A 9,405-nucleotide genomic window follows, 5' to 3' on the forward strand; every position below is an offset into this window, starting at 1 on the left:
AAGAATTTATTAAACATGCTTTCAACCTCGGTCGTCATGGAGGTTTTCAATGTGTCCAAAACCGCATTGAATTCCTCATGAGAGACCGCGGTTCCCCCATCGGCCATAGACGAGACTGGATTCACACCGGAGTGCTCCTCCCCACCGTCTATGGTGTCAACCATACTCTTCGGACGACAAAGTCCTTAATAAAGAGACGAGGCTCTGATACCAATTGAAAGGATCGATATAGTTGACTAGAGGGGGGGTGAATAGGCAACTAACAATTTTTAGCTTTTCTTTACCAAATTAAACTTTGCATCAAAGTAGGTTGTCTAGATATGCAACTAGGTGAGCAACCTATATGATGCAACAACAATAAGCACACAAGCAAGCAAGGGAAAGACCATAACAAAACTTGCACAAGTAAAGGTAATAGATAACCAAGAGTGGAACCGATGAAGACGAGGATGTGTTACCGAAGTTCCTTCCCATTGAGGGGAAGTACGTCTCCGTTGGAGCGGTGTGGAGGCACAATGCTCCCCAAGAAGCCACTAGGGACACTGTATTCTCCTCACGCCATCACACAATGTGAGATGTCGTGATTCCACTATTGGTGCCCTTGGAGGCGGCAACCGAACCTTATGCCTGGTGTTTTGTTCCACTCTTGCCGCCCTAGTTTCCGTCATATCGGTATTATGTTCCCGGATTTTGTGTCCTTAACGCGGTTGGGTGATTTATGGGACCCCCTTGACAGTTCGCTTTGAATAAAACTCCTCCAGCAAAGCCCAATCTTGGTTTTACCATTTGCCTCACCACCACCTATACCTTTCCCTTGGGTCGGCCAACCCGAGGGTCATCTTTATTTTAGCCCCCCGGCCAGTGCTTCTCCAAGTGCTGGTCCAAACTGAGCGATGTCCGGCGCCCCCTAGGCAACCAGGGTCTATGCCAACCCAACGTCTTGCTCATCCGGTGTGCCCTGAGAATGAGATATGTGCAGCTCCTATCGGGATTTGTCGGCACATCCGGGCGGCTTTGCTGGTCTTGTTTTACCATTGTCGAAATGTCTTGTAAACCGGGATTCCGAGACTGATCGGGTCTTCCTGGGAGAAGGTATATCCTTCGTTGACCGTGAGAGCTTGTGATGGGATAAGTTGGGACACCCCTGCAGGGTATAAACTTTCGAAAGCCGTGCCCGTGGTTATGTGGCAGATGGGAATTTGTTAATGTCCGGTTGTAGATAACTTGACACCAGATACGAATTAAAACGCATCAACCACGTGTGTAGCCGTGATGGTCTATTCTCGGCGGAGTCCAGGAAGTGAATACGGTTTTGGATTATGTTTAACGTAAGTAGGAGTTTAGGATTACCTCTTGATCATTACTAGTTGACGACCGTTCCTTTGCTTCTCTTCTCTCTCTTATTTGCGTATGTTAGCCACCATATATGCTTAGTCGCTGCTGCAACCTCACCACTTTACCCCTTCCTTACCCATTAAGCTTTTCTAGTCTTGATACCCATGGTAATGGGATTGCTGAGTCCTCGTGGCTCACAGATTACTACAACAACAGTTGCAGGTACAAGTTTTGCGATGATCATGATGTGAGAGCGATGTTTGCTTGTTTTGGAGTTCTTCTTCTGCTTCTTCTTCGATCAGGGGATAGGTTCCAGGTCGGCAACCTGGGCTAGCAGGGTGGATGTCGTTTGAGTTTCTGTTTGTGTTTCATCCATAGTCGGATGGTGCTCTTATGTAAGATGATGATGTATTCTTGGGGCGTTAGTATGCCTTTTGTATGTGTCCCCATCTACTATGTAATGTTGATGTAATGATATCCACCTTGCAAAAGCGTGTCAATATGCGGTTCTATCCTTGGTGGGACCTTCGAGTCTCTTTAGGATAGTATCGCATATTGGGCGTGACAAGTTGGTATCAGAGCCTCGATCGACCATAGGAGCCCCCTTGATTCATCGTGTAGTTTGGGCCGTTGTTGAGTCTAGAAGAAAACTGTTTTCGGAGTCTAGTTATATCGGAGAGTAGGAATTCTTTTTACTCCTCAGCCCCTTCGTCGCTCTGGTGAGGAATCTTGACGTAGGTGTTTTGAATTACTTCTCTTCCCCTTCAAATTTTTCTTTAGTATCACGCAGTTGGTTTTCCGGTCGTTGGTTCTCAGCTCTTTTCATCCGGTGCATTTCCCGTCAAGTTGACTCGAGCCTCTTCATCCTTGAGTTCAATCCTCAGTTGTTGTTTTTTCCCCACCCACCCACCCTTTTTATTCTCGGAGCCGGAGTCCGTAATCGAGTATCCACCCTACTCGTGCGAAGTCTTTGCTTTCTTTCCTCAATGATTTCAAACGGTGTTTTCTCTTCAAGATATTCGTCGGTTTTCCCCTTCCAAGTTACCTTTGTTTTCCCGCCCTCCCACCCTCTTCTTCCTGGAGCCTGAGTCTGTTTCGAGCATCAATTTCATTCGTACGGAGCCTTTTCAATCTTCCCTCAATTATTTCAACCGGTCAATTCTCGTCTCGTTCATCATTCTTCATCCCTTTCTTTTTCCGGTGCACTCAATTCAAGTTTTTCGGGTTGATCATATTCTTTTCCTTGGATCAAGTGTTCTCCTTGCTCATTTACCTGTCGCCATTCAATCATTCTGGAGTTCGGAAGACATCTCTGGAGATTCGTCGGTGTTCCAATTAAGTCGAGGTTGTCACCTCATTCAAATATTTCAATTGTTCCGGTGCATCATCTATCTATTCAACATCCCTTTCCAACGGTGTTTTTCTCTCCAGTGGGCCCTAACCCACAGGTCTTTTCCTAGGATCTTACCTGACTCTTCTAAGCCTCCGGGAGTTATTCTCAAATTCTTTTCAAGTGTGATGTGAGAGTGGATTTCATCAGTCAGATGCCATCTCCAAGATCGCTTACCCTTCCTCTTTTTTTCATTCTCCCGGAGTATCTCAGTAATTTTGGTGGTGTTTCTCGTCATCATTTGAAGATCGAAGAAGAGTTTTTCCTCTAAATCTCGTCTGTTCTCTCGAAGTTCCGTGGTGCTAGCTTGATGTTATCCTCTCAAATTGTTTCTCAGTCGTGCAAATTCTTTTCATCCATCCGGAGCATTTCAGGAGTTGCTTTCTCTCTAGATCATCCGGAGGCCATCTTTTTGGAATATTTCTTTGCTCTAAGTTGTCAAATTCGTTCTCCAATTATTCTATATCCGTGCCCCTTCGCTCGTCTCAATATTCTTCCGGTGCTTTGTTCATGTATTCTCCAATCAGTTCGCGATCTCTACATTCTCGCCTCTCTAAATCCCCTCTAGCATTTTGGTTCTTCTAATTCTTCCGGGTGATTCATACTCTTTCATCAGTCATTTTCGAATTATTACGGTGGTTCGTTCAAGATTCTTTCCTTGATTATCATTTTAATCCATTCGTTCTTTCCAATCCTACCGGTGGTTCATGAAGACTTTCTCAAGTTTTGTGTTATACCCCCCCCCCCTTAATCCTTTTTAGGAAGAATAAGTAGTCTGCAAAATCCATTGCTTGTCATCAATTTAATTTGATGAAGGATAAGCATACAATAAATCTTATTCTTATTTCATCCAAGTGAGTAATCCCTTCCTTCGGAGTTTGTTCTTGATGAATAAATTCTAGGTCCAAGTGTTTTCATCTTTTCTTTTCGGAGTTCTAAATTTCTCAGATATTTCGTCGGAACCTCCATCTAAATCACTGCAAGGCTTTAATCTTATTCTTTTCATCCTTCAATTCTATCTCATTGTACTTTTGTTTACTGGAGTTCTTCATGGTGGTTCTTCATGATTTAATTCATTCTTCAAGAGTTCAACAAGACTTTGTTGGAGGAATTCAAGTATCTTTTCTTCTTGCGTCTCGAAGTGAAATTAATTCTCTGTTTTCTTTTGAAGTGGAGTTTTGCATTCCTTCGTTCTTCTCAGCTATTCAGACATTGGATGTGGTATAATTTCACCTCATGTTTTGAGTTGTTTTTGATAAGTCCGCATCAAGCTTATTCTTTTGTTGTTGATTTTTCTCAACAACTCCATTCAACCCTTCCTCTAAGGACGCTATCAAATTCATTCGTCATGAAAGTTCTTGTTCTTCCATCCGTTCTTTTCATTCAACTCTTTAAATTCTTTTCGGAGGTTTTGTGTCATGTCTTCATCAAGTATCATTCCACCGTATCAAGCTCGTGTTCCATTCCTCCATGATTCAGCCGGAGTGCTGCCTAAATTATTCCATTCTTATTCCTTTCCTATCTTGTTCTAACCGGAGTGCTTTTAGAGTCTATCTTGTTTCCATGAGCATTTGATTCTCGTCATATTCGCCGTTCATCTTTTCTACCCGAGTGCTCTCGACTTTGTTCTTCTTCTCTCTTACATTCTTACTTCACCTCATCCTTTTTCTCTTCCGTCTCGTTCCTAAGATCTCGGGACGAGATCTCTTGTTAGTGGACGAGTGTTGTAAAGCCCCGGATTCGATGCGCCAGGTGTCTTCCAGTTATTCGCCGTTGTTGCCATGTCATTTTCTTGCGTGTTGTATTTTGCCATGTCATCATATGCATTGCATCTACATGTTTTTCAAAACTTGCATCCGTTCGGGTTCCGCCGGTTCTCTCTGTTGTCCGTTCCGAGCCCGGACACACTCGCACGCGCTTGCGGCACGTCTGAATATTATTTTTATAAGTGGCCGGAAAATGTTCTCCGAATGGGTTGAAAGTTGGCCTGCAGTCTTATTATAGTGTAGGTAGACCGCCTGTCAAGTTTCGTCGCATTCGGAGCTCGTTTGATAGCCCAACCGTTAAACATATAGCGCTACCGCTGCCGGTACCTTCGTCGGATGTTTTCGGTGTCTGAAAACAATGTCGGGCTGCACTTCTCTTCTCTCCCCTCAGCCCAAGCCCTTTCTTCACAGCCCACTAATCCCTCCTAGGCCCAGCCTAACACCCCTCGCATCCGGAACCGTCCGATCGAGATCGGGGGGCTCCAAAACCCCCCTAAACCCTAGCCTCGCAGTGCTCAAGGCCCGGCCCAGTGCTCCAGGCCGGCCTCGCCTGAACCCTCCTCCTCGCCGACCGGCCCACGGGCCCAAGGTGAGCGGCCTGTTGCTAAATCCCACCCTAGGCGTCTTTTTACTATCGTGCGCCTGCTCTCGTTTTTTTCTTCTAAATTTGGCCAAGTCCCTGGGATTGCACATCATTCATGCATCTTGTGGAGTGTGTATCTTTGTGCATATTGGTCCTATGAGGTTGTATGATATATCAAAATGTTCATCATGAGATGCTCTCCATTTTGTTCTATTGTTCCATGCTTGTTTGAGATCATCTTGATGCCCGTATCATCATTGCAAGAGTGCTATATGATGTTAACCTGCTGAAACTGTTATAACTTGCTGTTTTGTCTTTTTCATTGCATTTTGTGTGTGCATCCTATGAGCTTGATGTCTACATGAGTTTTGAGCTACATCATGCCATCTTTACAGTGGTGCAATCCATGTATTTTTGTGAGTCTTGTAGTGAGTGCATAGAGCTTGTTAAGTAGGTTACTTGCTGTTACTGTTTTGCTAGACTGAATCTGTTTTTATCCTGATGTTATGTTAACCTGCTTCTACAAGTCATTCTATGCATAATCTGGAGATGTTTGTTGGGGAACGTAGCAGAAATTCAAAATTTTCCTACGTGTCACCAAGATCTATCTATGGAGAAACCAGCAACAAGGGGAAGGAGAGTGCATCTACATACCCTTGTAGATCGATAAGTGGAAACGTTCAAGTGAACGGGGTTGATGGAGTCGTACTCGTCGTGATCCAAATCACCGATGATCCTAGTGCCGAACGGACGGCACCTCCGCGTTCAACACACATGCAGCCCGGTGACGTCTCCCATGCCTTGATCCAGCAAGGAGAGATGGAGAGGTTGGGGAAGACTCCGTCCAACAGCAACACGATGGCGTGGTGGTGGTGGAGGAGCATGGCAATCCTGCAGGGCTTCGCCAAGCACCGCGGGAGAGGAGGAGGACTTGGGAGAGGGGGAGGGCTGCGCCAGAACTTGGGTAAAGCTCCCATGCGCCTCCCCACTATATATAGGGGTGGAGGGGGCTGGTTTGTTGCCCTCCAAGTCCATTGGGGCGTTGGCAAAGGTGGGAGGAAAGAAATCCCATCATTTCCTTCCCCACTGATTGTTATCCCCCCTTTTTAGGGATCTTGATCTTATCCCTTCGGGATATGATCTTATTCCTTCTAAGGGGGGGATATTGGTGTGCCTTGACCAGGGGTGTGGGGCCTTGCCCCCACTACCCACATTCATGTGGGTCCCCCATGCAGGTCGGCCCCACTCCGGAACCTTCTAGAACCTTCTCGGTACAATACCGAAAAATCCCGAACATTTTCCGGTGGCCAAAATAAGACTTCCCATATATAAATATTTACCTACGGACCATTCCGGAACTCCTCGTGATGTCCGGGATCTCATCCGGGACTCCGAACAACATTCGGTAACCACATACAAACTTCCTTTATAACCCTAGCATCATTGAACCTTAAGTGTGTAGACCCTACGGGTTCGGGAACCATGTAGACATGACCTAGACGTTCTCCGGCCAATAACCAACAGCGGGATCTGGATACCCATGTTGGCTCCCACATGTTCCACGATGATCTCATCGGATGAACCACGATGTCAAGGACTCAATCAATCCCGTATACAATTCCCTTTGTCTAACGGTATTGTACTTGCCCGAGATTCGATCGTCGGTATACCGATACCTTGTTCAATCTCGTTACCGGCAAGTCTCTTTACTCGTTCCGTAACACATCATCCCGCGATCAACTCTTTGATCACATTGTGCACATTATGATGATGTCCTGCCGAGTGGGCCCAGAGATACCTCTCCGTCACACGGAGTGACAAATCCCAGTCTTGATTCGTGCCAACCCAACAGACACTTTCGGAGATACCTGTAGTGCACCTTTATAGCCACCCAGTTACATTGTGACGTTTGGTACAACCAAAGCATTCCTACGGTATCCGGGAGTTGCACAATCTCATGGTCTAAGGAAATGATACTTGACATTAGAAAAGCTCTAGCATACGAACTACACGATCTTTGTGCTAGGCTTAGGATTGGGTCTTGTCCATCACATCATTCTCCTAACGATGTGATCCTGTTATCAACGACATCCAATGTCCATGGTCAAGAAACCGTAACCATCTATTGATCAACGAGCTAGTCAATCTACTAGGGACATGGTGTTGTCTATGTACCCACACATGTATCTGAGTTTCCTATCAATACAATTATAGCATGGATAATAAACGATTATGATGAACAAGGAAATATAATAATAATAACTAATTTATTATTGCCTCTAGGGCATATTTCCAACAGTCTCCCACTTGCACTAGAGTCAATAATCTAGTTCACATCGCCATGTGATTAACACTGACATGTCACATCGCCATGTGACCAACATCCAAAGAGTTTACTAGTGTCGCTAAACTAGTTCACATCATCATGTGATTAAGACTCAATGAGTTCTTGGGTTTGATCATGTTTTGCTTGTGAGAGAGGTTTTAGTCAACGGGTCTGCAACATTCAGATCCTTATGTACTTTGCAAATCTCTAGGTCATATTGTAAATGCTGCTTCCACGCTCCACTTGGAGCTATTCCAAATGGTTGCTCCACTATACGTATCTGGTTTGCTACTCAGAGTCATTCGGATAGGTGTTAAAGCTTGCATCGACGTAACCCTTTACATCGAACTCTTTATCACCTCCATAATCGAGAAACATATCCTTACTCCTCTAAGGATAATTTTGACCGCTATCTGGTGATCCACTCCTTGATCACCTTTGTACCCTCTTGCCAGATATGCAGCAAGGCACACATCAGGTGCGGTACACAACATAGCATACTGTAGAGCCTACGTCTAAAGCATAGGGGACGACCTTCGTCCTTTTCTCTCTTTTCTGTCGTGGTTGAGCTTTAAGTCTTTAACTTCGTACCTTACAACTCAGGCAAGAACTCCTTCTTTGACTGATCCACTACTAGGAAAAGGCCTACTAATGGCGCACCTAATTTGGCCATTAATGGCGCATTAGCGGTGTGCCATTAGTACCACGCCATTAGTATATTTTACTAATGGCGCACCCCCTGGTGCGCCATTAGTATCTGATATACTAATGGCGCACCACTGATGCGCCATTAGTGTATACAGAAGTGCGCCATTAGTATGCCTCCCAGGGGCCATGTATACCCAGGTGCTCTGGCATACTAATGGCGCACGGCAGCAAGATGCGCCATTAGTAACCTCGGCATACTAATGGCGCACTCTTCAGTGATGCGCCATTAGTATGCTTTGTCATACTAATGGCGCACTGTCATGTGATGCGCCATTAGTATGAATATTAGGTTTTTTTTATTTTTTATTTTCTGTTTTTTGTACAGGTTACAAAATGTATAATTTGACAAAATATAGACAGCACACATCAACAACAGATTCATCGAATACAATAGAAGATTAGTCTTTGAATACAATTCATCATATTAGTCTCCGAATACAATTCATCATATTAGTCTCCGAATTGAAAAGATCGAACAAAGATAGAACATTATATTACAAGTCTCGAGACCGCGAGTAGCGAGTTTGTCTTCACATTACAAGTCGATATCGATCATCTAAACTACCATCACATAAAAGAGAGTTGCGGTCATCACGATGAGCATCATCACGATGAAACTCGTCTTCATCCGGTTCCTCCAACGCTCCCTCCCCTCTCCCTCTAGATAGCGGGCGTATCTAGATTCGGCCTCGGCCCTAATGGTGTACCCTTTGTAACTGTTACCGCTGAATCGGTGAACCTGTCTCCGACACTCCTCCCAATCGTCGTAGACTCCGGGAACCTTACCCTTGTACACGACATACATCGGCATCGCTATGCACTAGCCAAACGAAACGTTAGTACCAATTCACAGATAATACATAAGCAATATATAAGTATGCAACAGAACGATCGGAAGAGAAAAGCAAGACATTAATAGCATCGATTACATCTAAGTTGAACGACTCTCGAAACCAAAGAGACATACTACAAGTTTATTAAAGTTTAATTACAACATGAGCCAATCGATGTTTCAGAACTAGACACAGCATCACTGCTTTCGACTCGACTCAAGGGACCGAAGCGTGGATGAAGCCGCCGTCTATCGTGGGAGTCATGAAAGAACGGGCGTTGTCAGCCTGCATTTGTAGCATTGTGTCGATGTCACTGTTGGACGGTTGATTTTTGAGGTAGAACTGCCCCGAGGTACGAAGGACATCTTGATGGATGATTTCCGCAAACTCTGACTGGATGCGAAAGAATTCTTGTCTGATGTCCGCGTCCTGGATTGCCGACACGCTCGCGGCCCAATCTTTGA

The sequence above is a fragment of the Triticum aestivum genome, chromosome 7B (genome assembly GCF_018294505.1).
Source record: "Triticum aestivum cultivar Chinese Spring chromosome 7B, IWGSC CS RefSeq v2.1, whole genome shotgun sequence".
Lineage (NCBI taxonomy): Eukaryota > Viridiplantae > Streptophyta > Magnoliopsida > Poales > Poaceae > Triticum > Triticum aestivum.